The sequence below is a fragment of the Hemitrygon akajei genome, chromosome 20 (assembly GCF_048418815.1).
Source record: "Hemitrygon akajei chromosome 20, sHemAka1.3, whole genome shotgun sequence".
Classification (NCBI taxonomy): Eukaryota; Metazoa; Chordata; class Chondrichthyes; order Myliobatiformes; family Dasyatidae; genus Hemitrygon; species Hemitrygon akajei.
The window spans coordinates 29,740,484-29,756,425 of record NC_133143.1 but is presented as its reverse complement, the minus strand read 5'-3'; the positions used below and the strand labels follow the sequence as shown (position 1 = coordinate 29,756,425).

At 40.9% G+C, this 15,942-nt stretch overlaps 1 protein-coding gene across 6 annotated transcripts in view; it reads right to left on the bottom strand.

Moving 5' to 3' along the window:
* LOC140713685 (catenin delta-2-like) overlaps positions 1 to 15,259 on the bottom strand; it is a 1,190,818-nt gene extending 1,175,559 nt beyond the window's left edge. For all 6 annotated transcript variants that reach the window (XM_073024066.1, XM_073024071.1, XM_073024072.1 and 3 more), the window contains exon 1: positions 15,045 to 15,259. The gene's annotated coding sequence lies outside the window, so the exon portion shown is untranslated. The remainder of the gene's footprint in view (positions 1 to 15,044) is intronic.
* Positions 15,260 to 15,942: the final 683 nt, after the last annotated feature.

Below are 15,942 nucleotides of genomic sequence, written 5' to 3'. Positions count from 1 at the left end.
GCTCAATGGGGAGGCAGGGGAAGAAGGAATAACAGGGGATGAGATGGTATAATTTTTAAAAAATTATACTAGCTGCTTTGCCAAGGCAATTAGTGGAAAACAACATTCAAGGTTTCTGTGATGAGAACAACAGTCTGCATTTTCTTGTGGTCACAGGTAGAACAGTTGCCATACCAACAGCTGATGCATCTGGAAAGGACAAGAGTGAAAGGGGACATCTTCCTCCTGACGAAATAAAGGTGTTGGTGAGCTTAATTGGCTGTGGCATCCACATGGTGAGACCAGGACAGGCTATTTTTGATGTTCACTCCTAGGCATGGTGTCATGAAAACAACCTTACCCTCAATATCAACTCACAAACTCAATACCATTAATGTAAACCGGAGCATATCACCAACTCTCCTCCCTGAAGCTAATGGTCAGATTTTTGTTTTGCCGATATTGAGAGAAAGGCTGTTGGCATGATACCAAGTAACCAGACCCTCTGTATCCTTCCTATTCTCTGATTCATGGTTATTACTACTACAATGTTACTGCAGACTTGCAAATGGAGTCAGAGCCAGACCCGGCATGCAATTATCAGTGTCCAATGAGTAGAGTAAGGGGCTAAAGATGCAGCCCTGTGGGGCACCAGTGTGGAGGATAATCGCAGTAGAGGTGTTGCTTCCTACCTCTACTGATTGTGGTCTGCAGGTCAGGAAGTCAAGGATCTGGTTGCAAAGGGAGTTGTTTCGGGTGCATACACAGGACTGCTATCACCTTATTTCAACATGCCACCCAACTCAGTGGATGCCCAAATCAGACCCTAATTTCTCATCCCCTCACAACTATAGATTTCAGTGCTCCTCTAACCCTCTTTAGGTCTAGCATACCAGCAAGTGCCAATCCTGGTATTTCAATCTCTCATCCCTTAAGAAAACCACAAATGCAGATTGTGACATTTCAGGCTTTGAGCCCTTTCACCCTCTAATACCAACCGTCCACTTAAATCACTGGCTCAAATCGAGCTATATTACAGAACCAAGTCTCAGAAAGAAGCACCAAGTGACACATCTCCAGTAATAACATTTAGCGAAACATCTTTGTTCATTGAGGCCATATTGCACAATCTTAAGAATACCGAGGCAAGAGAATGCTCAAAACCAATGCATTCCCACTGAGAGAAAGTGATGTTACCAAACAGAATCCCTTTGAATCTGTGTTGACTAGTTTGCAAGGCAAGATGATTCAGTTGGACTTCCTTCAGACACCCATAGGTCAAAACACCAGAAGGCTTAGGAATACAGGAAGTACAATTGTGAATTTAAAAAAAAGATTAAAATACTGAAGGTGCATGAAAGAATGCCAGATAATATTAAAATAAGCATATAAAGATGTTTAATTAACAACACAATAGCCATGAGGATGACAGTAGTAGGGCCTTTTTGAAAACTAACTTCTGTGGAGCTGGTAAGCCTGGCATCACTCCAAATAAATGAGACAAAAGGATTTTGCATGTCCTGTGAAATATCAGCCACAGGGGAAAAAGAGAGACAGGAAGTACTTTAGGATTTAGCATCTTAAAATCGCCAGGTTCATTTAAATACATCCAAGGCAATTAAGGAAATCAAAGAACTTAAGAGGTCTGACACAGTCCAACATTGAACTTGCTAGGAAGGAAGCTAGAGGCAAGGGACAGGACAACTCTGTCTGGCAAAATGTAGTGATTGGTGTATTACAAATTGGCTATGCACTTTTGGCAGAAGGAAGAAAGGTATGGACTATTTTGTAAATAGGAAGCAAATTCAGAAATTGGAGGTGCAAAGTGATGTGGGAGTCCTAGTGCAGGATTCCCTAAAGGTTAACTTCAGATTCAGTTTATTGTCATTTAGAAACCACAAATGCAATGCAGATAAAAAATGAGACAACATTCCCCCAGAATGATATCACAAAAGCATATGACAAAACAGACTACACCAGAAAATCCACGTAACATTTGGCAATCCCCAATCCAGAGTCCGGAGAGGCTGCTGCGTATTAATATCGGCCTACCGTCTAGCGCGTTCCCCGGAAAGGAGCTCCAAATCCACCAGACAAAAACAAGACCAAAAACTAAAGCTACAAGACCTGCACAAAACCACATAATTACAACATATAGTTACAACAGTGCAAACAATAGCATAATTGATAAAAAAAAAAAGACTATGGGCACAGTAAAAATAGTCCAAGATGTTAAAGGACTGTAAGTTCAAAAGAAATCACCACAGTTTCCACAAGTCCCCAGGATCCTGACAGACTCGCCATCCCACGCTGGCGGCAGAAGGGAGTACCCCCGCTATATGGACTTGCAGATTGAATCAGTGGTAAGGAAGGTAAATGCAATGCTGGCATTCAGTTTAAGAGAACTAGAATATAAAAGCAAGGATGTAATGCTGAGGCTTTATTGGTGAGATCACATTTGGAATATTGTGTGCAGCTTTGGGCCTCATAGCAACGAAAGGATGTGCTGGCATTAGAGGGAATCTAGAGGAGGTTTACTAGAATGAAAGTGTTAATATATTAGGAGCTTTTGATGGCACTGGAGTCTAGACGAAATAGGGGGATCTCAATGAATCCTACCAAATACTGAAAGGCCTAGATAGAGTGGATGTGGAGAGGATGTTTTCACCAGTAGGTGAGTCTAGGATCAGAGGGTACAGCCTCAGGAATGTTCCTTTAGAAAAGAGATGAGGATAGATGTGGAGGCCAAGTCATTGGGTATACTTAAAGCAGAGGTTCATAGGTACTCTGTTAGTAAGATTATGGTGAGAATATGGGAAAATGGTGTTCAGAGGGAGTAAATCAGTAAATGTTAAAAGTTGGATCAGATTCAAAGGGCTGAATGGCTTTATTCTGTGTCCACATCTTATGGTCTTATACATGTCCTGGGTCCTCAATGTTTTATGATTTATATAGATGATCTGGATGAAGGCACCAAAAAATATAGATGCTAGAGACAAGAAAGCAAGGGGTGAACAGTACACAGTGAGATCAAAAAATACTAGCGCTAGGTTAAACAAGTCAGAGAACTCAGAAAATATACAAGAATGTAAAACAGTCCTCTTTTAGCAGACAAATAGAAAAGCATACTACTTAAATGATGAGAGACTGTGGGGCATTGAGATGCAAAGATTTCCACTTTCCCTTGTGCATGATTCCCATAAGGCTGATATGCAAATACAGTAAGGAATTAGTAAAGCTAAAGCAACACACAAAATTATGGAGGAATTCAGCAGGTCAGTCAGCATCCATGCAAATGAACAAACAGTCGATGTTTTGGGCTGAAACCCTTCTTCAGGACTGGAAAGGAATGGGGAGAATGCCAGAATTTAAAAAGGTGCAGAAAGGGAAAGAAGCTTAGCTCAAAGATTTCGATCATCTTTGCCTCCACTTCCACCTTGCTCTTAAACTCACTTGGTCCATTTCTAACACTTCCTCCCCTTTCATGATCTCTTTATCACTATTTCTGGAGACAAACTGTCAACTGACATCCTATAAAACTACCAATTCCCATGGCTACCTTGACTCATAACCTGTAAAAATGCTATTCCATTTTCTCAGTTCCTTTGACTACACCACATCTGTCCCAGTTTAAGGCTTTCTTTTCCAGGACATCAGAGATGTCCTCCTTCTTCACAGAATGGAGTTTCCCTTCCTCCTCCATTTCCCAGACATCTGCACTCACCCCATCTTCCCACTGCCTTAACAGTGATAGAATTAGAAAAGCTTATGTTATTGTTTGCTGCTAGGGGAATTGAATATAAAAGTAGAGATATTACACACAAATTATATAGGGCAGGGAGAATTATATAGGGCAGTACTGGTCTCCTTATTTAAGGAAAATGCAAATGCATTGGAAGTAGTTCAAAAAAGCTTTACCAAAATAATACATGGATTGGGAAGCAGGTACAATAGTGAAAGATTGGAAAGACTTGATTCCTGGCCACTAGCATTTAAGATACACGAGTTGTCTGAAAGACATGATCCTGATGGGTTCTTGACAGGGAAGATGTTTCAACTTCCAGGATACTGTTGCCTCCATAGGGCGGAGATGAGACACTTCTTTCCCCCATCAAGAGTGTTATGATTCTTTGGAAATCTCTTCCTAAAACAAAAGTGGAAGTAGAGTTTTTGAACTTTTTTTAAGTCAGAAAAATATGTGAGTGGAAGGTTACCATGGTTGACAGGAATCTGGAGTTGAAGTTACAATCAAATCATCCGTGATCTTATTAAATGGCAGACAGTATTAGGGAGTTGAATCAACTACTGTTACTCTAATTCATATGCACTATTGGCCATGAAAATCTATGAAGATAATGTTTAGATTTCATATGCTGCTGATGGCTGTAAAGTGCTCCATTGTGAACATATGTTCTAAATTTACTTGACTGCCTGTCAGAACAGTCAACACCTTAATCGACATTCAGGTCTTTCTACAGCCATTTCCTGTCAACTAAAACCTGTTGTTCCCGTGAGTATCCGTGACCACTTTTTGGTGCACCTGCTCGTTAATGCAAATATCTAATCAGCCAATCATACGGCAGCGACTTAGTTCATAAAAGCATGAAAACATGGTCAAGAGATTCAGTTGCTGTTTAGACCAAATATTAGAATGGGGGAAAAAATGTGATCCAAGTGACTTTGGCCATGAACTGATTATTGGTGCTAGACCGGCTAGCTTGAGTATCTCAGGAATTGCTGTGCTCCTGGAATTTTCACACATAACAGTCTCTATAGTTTACAGAGAATGGTGTGAACAACAACAAAAAAAAATCCAGTGAGTAGCATTTCTGTAAGCAAAACTGCCTTTCTAATGAGAGAGATCAGAGGAGAATGGCCAGACTGCTTCAAGCAGACAGGAAGGGGACAGCAACTCAGATAACCACATTACAACAGTGGCGTGCAGACGAGCGTCTCTGAACGCACAACACATCAAACCTTGAAGTAGATGGACTACAGAAGCAAAAGACCACAAACATATACACGAGTTACCTAATAAAGTGGCCACTAAATGCCACTTTAATTATAGGTACACTGACAGATCTAAAATACAAGTGCATTACAGCACTAAGTTAAATAAAATTAGATTCATTTCAGATTTTTCCCTTTTCATAAAAACACTATTGATTGTCTCTCCTTTTTCCTATCTGTAGCACAGTCACTTCTCTTTTATAGCTTTTTCATCCTGCAGCTATTGGCATCTATGGTCTCTAATTTGCAAAACTGACAAGACGCAGCTTAACTGGAAATCCCAAAGCTACAATCAGTGATTCAGTTCTGCTGCACAGGTTGTCCTTCTCTGGCTTTCCCTAATCGAATAAATACAGGAAATCACTTGAATGACAGTGATTTTAAGATGTTTATAAGCTGGTTTCACTAAATGAGGTGCAGAACTTTTCTTTCCAGGGACAGAAGACTGATAACTCAAAACACCATTTGGAACTACTCAAGCGAACAGGGAAGTCTCCAATTTACTCATTCTGTGCTCTCTTGCCAGATTCCTCATGGAGTCCAGTGGCAAAGCACCAACCTCCTGAAGTTTCCTAGCTGTGGCAATGGAAATGATAAGCTAATCTGAACCATGGTGGACTTGGTGCAAGTTCAGTAATTTCATTCATTTCAGTGGACAATGATCGGTCCAAATCAGGCAACTTTTTCAGTTCATTTACTATTTTCCACCCCAAACTAATTCAACGGATCCAGTTAACAAATGTAATCAATTGTTTTAAATTCTTCCAAATGTTTTAACTGTTAAGTTTTTTAAAAATATTAAATTACATTTACATTTTTAATAGTATGATTAATTTGTCATTTTTGATTATTTTTGAATGTTTGTAAATTTCTTGGCATTCAGAGATGTTGCGTTCTGACAGCTGGCTCCACCTGGGGGGAGAATAGCTCAACCAGCTGTCAGAGTTCCACAGGGCCTTGTTGATTAAAACTTAGCTTCAGGGTCTTGGCTGGTGCATTAGAATCCATTTGAGTCCGAAGTCTAAGGTCATCAGCAGCCATTGACGACCACATACAAGCCTCAGTCATCTTGACGAGTAAAAAGATAGGAGTTGCCAGCAAGGTGTTTCATTGTTCACTAAGGAAGGCTGGACAGAACATTGCCATGAGCTGAACATGTGTTGTACATTACAGAATACACCAAAAAGATTTCATTTTACTGCCAGGCGCTTGAGTTTTTAAATGATGTACTCTCATTTTAGTTACTGATTCGCAAACTGTGTCTTTAACAAAATACTAGTTTTGAGTATATGCCTTCACAGATAAACTATATTCCCTCACTGATATTTGAAAGGGAAATATTCTTATTAGTTTATTCAATCCACTTTCTACCTTAACCAGATTCATTTATCACATGTACATCGAAACACAGTGAAATGCATCGTTTGCGTTAACAGCCAACACAACACAAGAAAGTGCTAGGGAAGTCCACAAATGTTGCCACACATACCGGCACCAAATGTACACCCAACTTTATTTTGTGCCTAATAATTTAACAATTGAACATATTTTCTCTCACACTCCTGGTTATCTGAGATTTTTTTCAATATAATTGGATACTCTTGATGACATCTCTGCTGTTGACTAATAGGAATCTGACAGCAGAGTTTTGGAAATGAGGATGTTTTCACTAAAGGCAACTATGAGGGGTGATTGATAAGTTTAAGAGTCAATTTTAGAAAACCTAGCACATTTATTTTTCAACGTAATTTACACACTTGGTCCAGCTGTTGTGGAGCATACGGATCTTGCACCTCCAGAAAGTGTCCACAGCAGGGGTGATTGATAAGTTCGAGGCCTAAGGTAGAAGGAGCTGAGCTTTACAGTTCTCGTTACATGCACGTACAGTTCAACTCTGAGTGATTATACAGAAAGTTTGAGTTAATATCTAATCTCCTTCTACTTTATGCCACAAACTTATCAATCACCCCGATGAGTTATTAACTTCAAACTTTCTGCATAATCACTCAAAGAGTTGAACTGCATGTGCATGTAACAAGAGCTGTATTACTCATCTCCTTCTACCTTAGGCCATGAACTTATCAATCACCCCTCATACTTCAGAATCAGATTTATTATTACCAGCACGCGATGTGAAATTTGTTAACTTAGCAGCAGCAGTTCAATGCAATACATAATCTAGCAGAGAAAAAAATAAATAAAATAATAGATAGTCAAGTAAATCAATTGTGTATACAGGGTTTCCCCGCTATCCAAAGGTAGAGTGTTCCTATCAAACCGTTTGTAAGCCGAGATGTCGTAAAGCAAAGAAGCAATTAGCATTAATTTATATGAGTAAAATTCCTTGAGCATTCCCAGACCCAAAAAATAACCTACCAAATAACACATAAAACCTAAAATAATACTAACATATAGTAAAAGCAGGAATGATATAATAAATATACAGCCTATATAAAGTAGAAATATTGTATGTACGGTGTAGTTTCACTTATCAGAATCGGGATGACAGCAAGCCAAAAATCGATTTGGAGAAAAAAAAACTGGCACGTACAGACATGCGCACACAACTGCCCACACAAGGCTTCACAGTTATGGCAGTCTTTCTCGGGGTAAACACACGTATAAAGCAGGCATCTTTTTTTTGCAAAAGCAAAAATCCTCTTTGGTTAGTGAAAACAAGTACTAATGTAGGTCTTTCGTAACAGCGAGCTGTCATAAAGTGAACGTTCGAAAAACAGGGGTCACCTGTATTGAATAGATTAAAAAATGTGCAAAAACAGAAATACTGTATATTAAAAAAAAAGTGAGGTAGTGGCCAGAGATTCAATGTCCATTTAGGAGTTGGAAGGCAAAGGGGAAGAAGCTGTTCCTGAATCGCTGAGTGTGTGCTTTCAGGCTTCTGTATCTCCTACCTGATGGTAACAGTGAGAAAAGGGCATGCCCTGAGTGCTGGAGGTCCTTAATAATGTACGATACCTCTTGTGAGAAGCTATTTTTGAGGTCAAAAGTGGTACTGATGGTATTAAGCAGTGGTACTGGGTGTCAATTCTGGACTGCCTCTCTACCCCATTGCCTCACCTCCCTCCCAACCATCTCTCATTTGTTATGTCAGTAATTTTCACTTTTCCTCTTTTCTTCCACTCATTTACAGATTCTTCTCCACAAAATCTTAACTCTTTCTCTCCCCCACTAACTCTTCTTTCCCATGTCTTTCCTCTGTAATAACAACATACATGTCGCATTCACAAATACAACTTCCCTCCTTCTATAAAATGGGTTAGCAACTCCCATTAGTTACCTGAATCATATGCCCTCATTAGTTCATTCATTCACATTGGACAAATAAAATTGAAATACTTACTTTTCACTTTGCATGGAAGGGAAGCTTTCGAAGACAAAATTGATATCACGAGACATAACAAGAATAAACTCAATCTAGATCAGGGGTACCATGGACCAGGACCATTAAGCAGCCCGTGCTCTAAAAGCAATGCTTAAACTCCACGTAATACAACATTCTATTTGGAACCCCTGCTCTAAATTCAATGCTTTCAACTTCACGAAATACTACATTCTATTCCCTGTAGCTCAGTGCTCCCTGAGGTAACAGATTTTTGCACTGAAATAAGGTAGGGTTAATGATGCTTGCGGTTACCAAAATGTATTTCATCCAGCAATACAGCAAGGAATAGATGCCAGATGAATTCCAAATCAGCAGTCTCTATGACTCAGTTCTATACCACTGATGCCTCTTCACAATTCATTTCTCAGAAAATAAAGAATAAGGGAAGTTTACATAGGGGAACATGGCAGACTCCAACAACATTTGAGCCATTACTGAGTCTGCTTCTGGTATTATAAATCTAAAATGCAACAGAGGAAACTTGCACATTTAAAAACTGTAAATTTTCCTATAAAATTACTTTTCTTTTCACAGGAACCATCTGGTTCTTCACCACTCCACTGTGTTCCTAATTTATAATCAGTGAAGCAAACGAGTCTCTCTGCAAATCTATGCAACACACAAACAGGCCCTTTGGCCCAACTAGTCTGTGCTGAACCATTTATACTGCCTTGTCCCATCAACCTGCACCCAGACCATAGCCATCCATATCCCTATCCAAACTTCTCTGAAAAGTTGAAATCAAGCTTGCATGCACTACAGCTCATTCCACAATCACATAACCCTCTGAGCAAAGTTTCCCCTCAAGCTTTTCAGCCTACACTCATTTCTTGTTGTAGTCCCACTCAACCTCAGTAGAAAAAAAACATGCTTGCATTTACCCCAACTACAGCCTCTATCAAATTCCCCTCAACCTTCTACGTACCGAGGAATAAAGTCCTAACCTATTCAATCTTCCCCAATAATTTAGGTCCTCCATCACCAGAAACATCCTTGTAAATTTTCTCCGTACTCTTTCAATCTATTTTCATTTTTCCAATAGGTAGGAGACCAGAACTGCACATAATACTCCAAATTGGGCATCAAGAACATTACATATAATTCCAACATAACATCCCATCTCCTGTACTTAGTACTTCGATTTATGAAGGCTAATAGGCCAAAAGCTTTCTTTGCGACTCTATCTACTTGTGCTGTCACTTTCTGGACCTGTATTGTCTGATCCCTTTGTTCTACTGCACTCCTCTGTCCCATACCATTCACTGTGTAAGTGCTACCCTGGTCAGTCCTATTGAAGTGCAATATCTCGCACTTGTCTGTGTTAAGTTCCACCAGCCATTTCCACTAGCCCTTTCCCATCTAGTCCAGATCCCACTGCAGCTGGTGATAGTCTTTCTCCCAGCATTCCACTAGTCACAGGCCTCCAGTCAGAGAGGCAACCACCTACTACCATTCTCTGGCTTCTCACACAAAGCCAATGTCTAATCCAATTTACTATCTCATCATGAATGAGAAGTGACTGAACCTTCCTGACCAACCTCACATTCAGGACCTTGTCAAGTGCCTTGATAAAGTCCATGCAGACAACATCCACCACCTTGCCTTCATCAACTTTCCTGGTAACTTCCTTGAAAAACTCTATAATATTGGTTAGATATGATCTAGCACGCACAAAATCTTGCTGACTCTCCCTAATTAATCCCCACCTATCCAAATACGCATATATACAGTCCCTGAGAATACCTTCCAATAACTTTCCCACTACAGATATCAAGCTCACTAGCCTATAATTTGATTGTCTATTTTTACAGCCTTTCTTAAACCGCAGAACAACATTAGCTATCCTCCAATGCTCAGGTACGGGTACCTCACTAGTTGTTAACAATGATTTAAATATGTCTGCTACAGCCCTTGCAATTTCTGCACTTGAATCCCACAGAGTCCAAGGGAACTCCTCACCAGGCCCTGGAGAATTATCCACCCTAGTTTTGCCTCAAGATAGCAAACACCTTCTCCTCTGTAATCTGCACATCGCAGTTGCTTGTCCTCACTTCTAAAGACCGTGTCAGCCTCCTGAGTAAACAGGGGTGCAAAAAGAAAAAAATCCATTTAAGATCTCCCTCATTTCTTTTGCCTCCATGCATAGCTTATCGTTCTGATCTTCCAGAGGAACAATTTTGTCCCTTGCAATCCTTTTGCTCTGAACATAGTTTATGAGTTCCTTCACCTTGTCTGCTAGGGTAACCTTACACCCTCCCTTAGCCTTCCTGAGTTCTTTAAGCGTTCTTGTGCATTTCTTATACTCCACAAGTCCCATCTACCTACACCCCCTATGCACCTCCTTATTTTCTGAACCACAGCCTCAAAATCTCTTGAAAACCAAGGTTCGCTAAAACTGTTATCTTTACCTTTTATTCTGACAGGCACATACAAGCTCTGTACTGTCAAAATGATTTGCATCTGCAAATTTCTTGCCAATTCAAAAAATTCCCATGGTGCTGTACAACTATGAAATTACTAAATCTGTAGTCCTTGTTGTAGGAAATCCAACAACCAATTTGCACACAACACATTTCCTACAAGCCAATGTAGAAATGGTCAAATAGTCTAAGAATTTTGAGTGAAATAAATGTTGACTGATATGCTGAAGATAACTGGCCTATCAGTAACATCAAAGAGCAGAAAGAAACTTCGTTTTCAACATCTCATCCAAAGAATGCAGGTCAACTACCTGGCCCGCTTAGCCAAGGTATTCTTTATAGTCTGAAATTACAACTGTGTGAGATATTCAATTTTAACAATCAAATGAAAGCCCTCGTGTGGCTCACTCAGCTGCACCAAACCACTAAAGCCTATGCAAGAACTTTGCTCTGGCAAATTTCATGAGCCATATCTGATCTTGATACAGACTTTGTTTTCATCACCACAGTCGTGCCCGTCTCTGCTCCTTTTAACTCCTTCCAAATGACTGTGAAAAGCTTGCAACTCCCAGTTTTTTAAAAAATAAACTCCACATCAGATCACTGGTCACATTCGATCCCCACTCCTGCCTGCCCAATAATACCAAACCTTACAGATGTAATTGATTCCTTTTCCTTCATTCCATTGATGTCATCCGCAGTCTCTCCCATGGTGTCACTTTAATGACTCACATTTATGCTTTATCCTGAACCAATAGTTTTTTCTGCTGGTTTTCAACTTCTGTAGATAAGCTCCATCCTTCCCATTTACCCCTCTCTCATCAGTAGGAGATAATTCTATCATCCACATCTTCTCCTGAACCATACAGCTTACTGCATTTATATGGTTTATATTCATCCAAGGTTTTAGTCACCTCTCCAAACTTTCTGCCCAAAAGGAACAAAATAGGATGCTTCTGAATGTTATTAGTGTTTGTTAAATCATGATTTCTCTTAATGTTTCCAAAGCAAAATTAAACATGGTTCTAGGACTAAAATACTGGAGCCAGTTGTGGCTCCAATTCTGCTCAACTGCTGAGTTATTTTGAATAATCTATATTATACTAACCAAATTCAACACCAGAGCAGGTAGACATGAGCAAAAATAGTGTTGGGACCAAAAGAAATGAGCAGGAATCAACATAAAGCTGTAGCAGAGGCATTGCTACACTAGAAAGCCAATACTTGAGAGAAAGATACTTGGGGCACCATGGTAGTGCAGTGGTTAACGTGATGCTATTACAACTTGGAGCATCAGGGATCAGAGCTCAGTCCCTGCATCCTCTGTATGTCCTCCCCAGAGGATGCTCGTGTTTCCTCTGGGTCTTGCTGTTTCCTTCCATGGACCAAAGATGCATCAGATAGGTTAATTTGCCTTTGTAAATTGTCCCATGATCAGGTCAGGGTTAAATCAGGGTTGCCAGGAGTTGTGGAGTGGTGCAGCTTATTTATCTCTAAATAAATAAACCAGGGCTGGAAAAGCAGAAGGAGTTTTTGAGGGGCTCACGTGAACACTTGAGCTACTGATGGCTCATGTGATCTTTAAAAAGGAGTTATTCAAATCAAGAATGGAGCAAGCATTGCTAATAGTGTACAGACAGAAACCATCATGAGAGAAGTCTTTAATTCAAAGGAAAAAGCTACAGGTTTTCTGGATACAATATTAATAACCAACTGGACAAACAATTCCAAAAGACAATTATACCAAATAAGCAAATAAATATTCTGTGAATTGCCAAAAGTTGCTGCAATGTGGTTGTCATAATTTATAGCCAATAACTGATATAAATTGTCAAAACCACACTTTGCCTCTGCACCATGAGCTATTGTACAAAAAAAATGTTTCCAACAGTTGTTTGTATGTAGGTAAAACAAAGGTACTTCTTTCCAACAGTTAAACCTTTTTCAAACAAAAGCAAATGCTGGAAGAATTCAACCAGTCAAGCAACATCTGTTGAAAGAAAAGCAGTCATGTTTCAGATTGAACTTCCTTCAGTCTTTTTCTCTTTTAAAAGTAATGTTTGTTAGGTGATGACAATGAAAGGATGTAATTTCTTCTAAAGACAATAAAAAAAAAACGGGTAGATTCTGACCTTTAGCAGTTCTGCCAAAGTTCCAGGTGAAGAAATAATTGGAAAAGAAAGACACACAACTCTCAAAAAGGCCTTTCCAAGAAGATCCAACTCTATGTCTGAAAGCCTGGAAGGAGGACAGCCCGAAGCTTGTGTTCATGAGCGCTAGATTACAGAAGGTAATAGTCTTCCATCCTGATCTCTGAGCTAGTCAGGGTGAACAGCAGCTGAACCACAGCCAACAGGTAAACTGGGTTTAACCCACAATCATCCCAAGTTAATAAACCCAAGTCAGGAAGACAGGAGAGGCATAATAACATAGGAGTGCCAAAGATATTTATAGAGAGAAAAATAGAAATCAGCTAAGATCCCCTGGTGTTCATGCCTCCAGCAGGTTAACGGCTTGCTGACAACTATGGTTTGGCCTCATCAGACACACTATCATCAGGTCATCAGTACAATTTCATCCAAGAGGGAAAGTAGAAAATGAAGTCATTAATCTGATTTCCATTGTTTGAAATCTAATCGGTTTGGTAATAGATTTTCAGTCCACCAGACAATGAATTAATTTCAACCTGCTACATGTTATTATATGCCAGATAAAAGTAAATGCAGGAACAGGCCTTGGCACGTTTTGACTCAGTAGTGAATTAAATGACAAGTTTAAAAACTCAACCTTCTTCATAGAGGAGCAAATTGAGCTGAAGATACAGAGATGTGCTAAGGAAAGTCAGCGTGTTCATGAATTTTGAGCAGTAGCAAATGACAAGTCCGACTCGCGTTCAATTGCCCCCGGATCCCACTCCACTCGGGGACAGCTTAGCATCGTTGTCACTTCGAAACAAAATGCAGCCACAGTCAAGTTGGCGGACCTCTACCCTAGTCGACTACTCTGTCAATTAATGCTAGAAACTCACAGTATTTGCTGTATCCCCTTTGTTTTGGGGGAAAATCAAGCTCGAGACCTGGGTGAAACCTCATCTCTCCTCGTCTGATTCACGCCAAGGCGGAGATGTTTCAGCATTGAACAAAGCATGTTCTCCCTCGTAAACGAATGTTGCAAGGTACTTTATTAGATTAACCAGTCCCGACTTTACCTTTTATTATTTCTGTTGGACCCACGCACTGGTAGACAAGATCGATAACCAGCTCAGCGAGGAAGGAGGGAGGGGTTAAACCAAGTCTCCTAACTCCCGACGCAGAGCAATGCCCTAAAACCGCGAAACAGTATTCATTTATGTAACTGTTGTTATACGCTGGAGCCTCAGTAATAGCGTCGCACCCAAATGATGGCGAATTTAAAACAGCAACATCATAACTTAACTGGTAATTCAGTTGGCGGTATCAAGATACGATAACTTAAGTAAACGAATTATTTCTTTTAAAAAAAAGGTTGTTTCACATTTTCATGCAGTCATTAAATTAAAACCGCAATCTAGCGTGACAAATGCAACCGGATACATTTTGATCCCTTTTTCAATGTTAGCAGCTTTCTTGCAACTAAGATGCACAATGTAACGCCTCCATCCCACCTTAGAGTCGGCTTCAGTCCCCTTCCTCCGCCGGCTGCGCACACATCGATGCAAGACGTCAGCGACATGAAGGAGCCGTATGATTAAAACAAAAGTGTGATGCATCCCTCTTTTTCGTGTATGAAACTAAGGTTCACCACTACCAACACAGTGAAGTGGTGTCTAGATACGACATTACAGCAGTCCTATACGACAATGGAGACACGGAGCTGGGTTGACGGGAGTCAGAACAGAGCCATTAAATATACATTAAAATATCACATTTCCATTAGCGCTAGCGGTCAGTGGCAAGGCTAAAATTGATTTCAGGCGGCTTTTGTTTGAATATTAAAAACATTAATTGCACTTACAGACACACATTTCTGTTAAACACCCCATCCCTTTCACCACCACTCTAAATACCACCCCACCCCCAATTGCAGGAGGACACACCATTTCACTATTTGAACCCCAGACATAATCTATACAATGACTAAGAAAGCGGGTACTGTCTCTTGGTAACGGAACGGCGCTCCTTTAACTAATTTAAAACCACCTTAAACTAATTGTCTTGCACGAGAAAAAAAATGCCATTTTCGTTTAGACTTACCGGGTCCGTGCGCTTCCAGGTAATGTCAGATGGGGTGTGGAGAAAGCGGTCTCTCTTTCTCTGTCGCGCTTTAAAAAGAAAAAAAATCCTAGAGGTGTACTGGCATCATCCTATCAGGGAAAAGCTGAGAGGAACACAACTGCATCAGCATCCGCCAAGGCAGTGCAGGAAGCGCTCAGCTCCACCGTGCAGCAGCAGAGCTGCTCCCTCGTCTCCTCCCTACCCTTCCCCCGTCCCCGTCTCCGTCTCTCGCGCTAGCTCCGGAACAGAAGCGCGAGAACTGTCGGGAATCTCTCGCCGTCTCCCTGCGCAAACGCGCTATCTCCCGAAACAGTCCCAGCCCCTCTCCCGCACGCTCGAGGGTGGCCAAGGCCCAGAGCAGCCAATCGTCATCATCAGCAAGTGAGCGTGGTGGTGGGGGCAAGGCAACTAACCGCAGTTACCACCAAACTCAATGGATTCCCCCCTCCCTCCGACGAGGATAGTGAATGGTTAAGTCCCTTCCCTCTCACATCTTCCTCATCTCCTACCAAGCCTTCAAAAGGTCTTTGGTGGAACGTACGCGAAGTTCTGGCGAGCTTTACCTACAACTCTTAGACTCTGGATTTAGCGGCACCCCTTTGATGTGTTTGACCTACGCAGTGAGGGACTTAACTGGGGTGGCCTTCGCAGGGCTTTAACGAGAGGACGAAACCCAAAGCGGGCAAGATTAGTGTGAGGACGCAAGGGACCGCTGGTGCTAGAACCTGGAGCAACACAGCAAACCCTGGAGGACTGACCTGCTGAGTTCCGCCAGTGTTTTGTAAGATTAGTCTGGGCTTGGTGATGGCTGGGGTTTAAGGTGAACAGGTCAAGGAATTGACGAGATAGCTGAAAACTTGCTCACGGTGTCATGGGA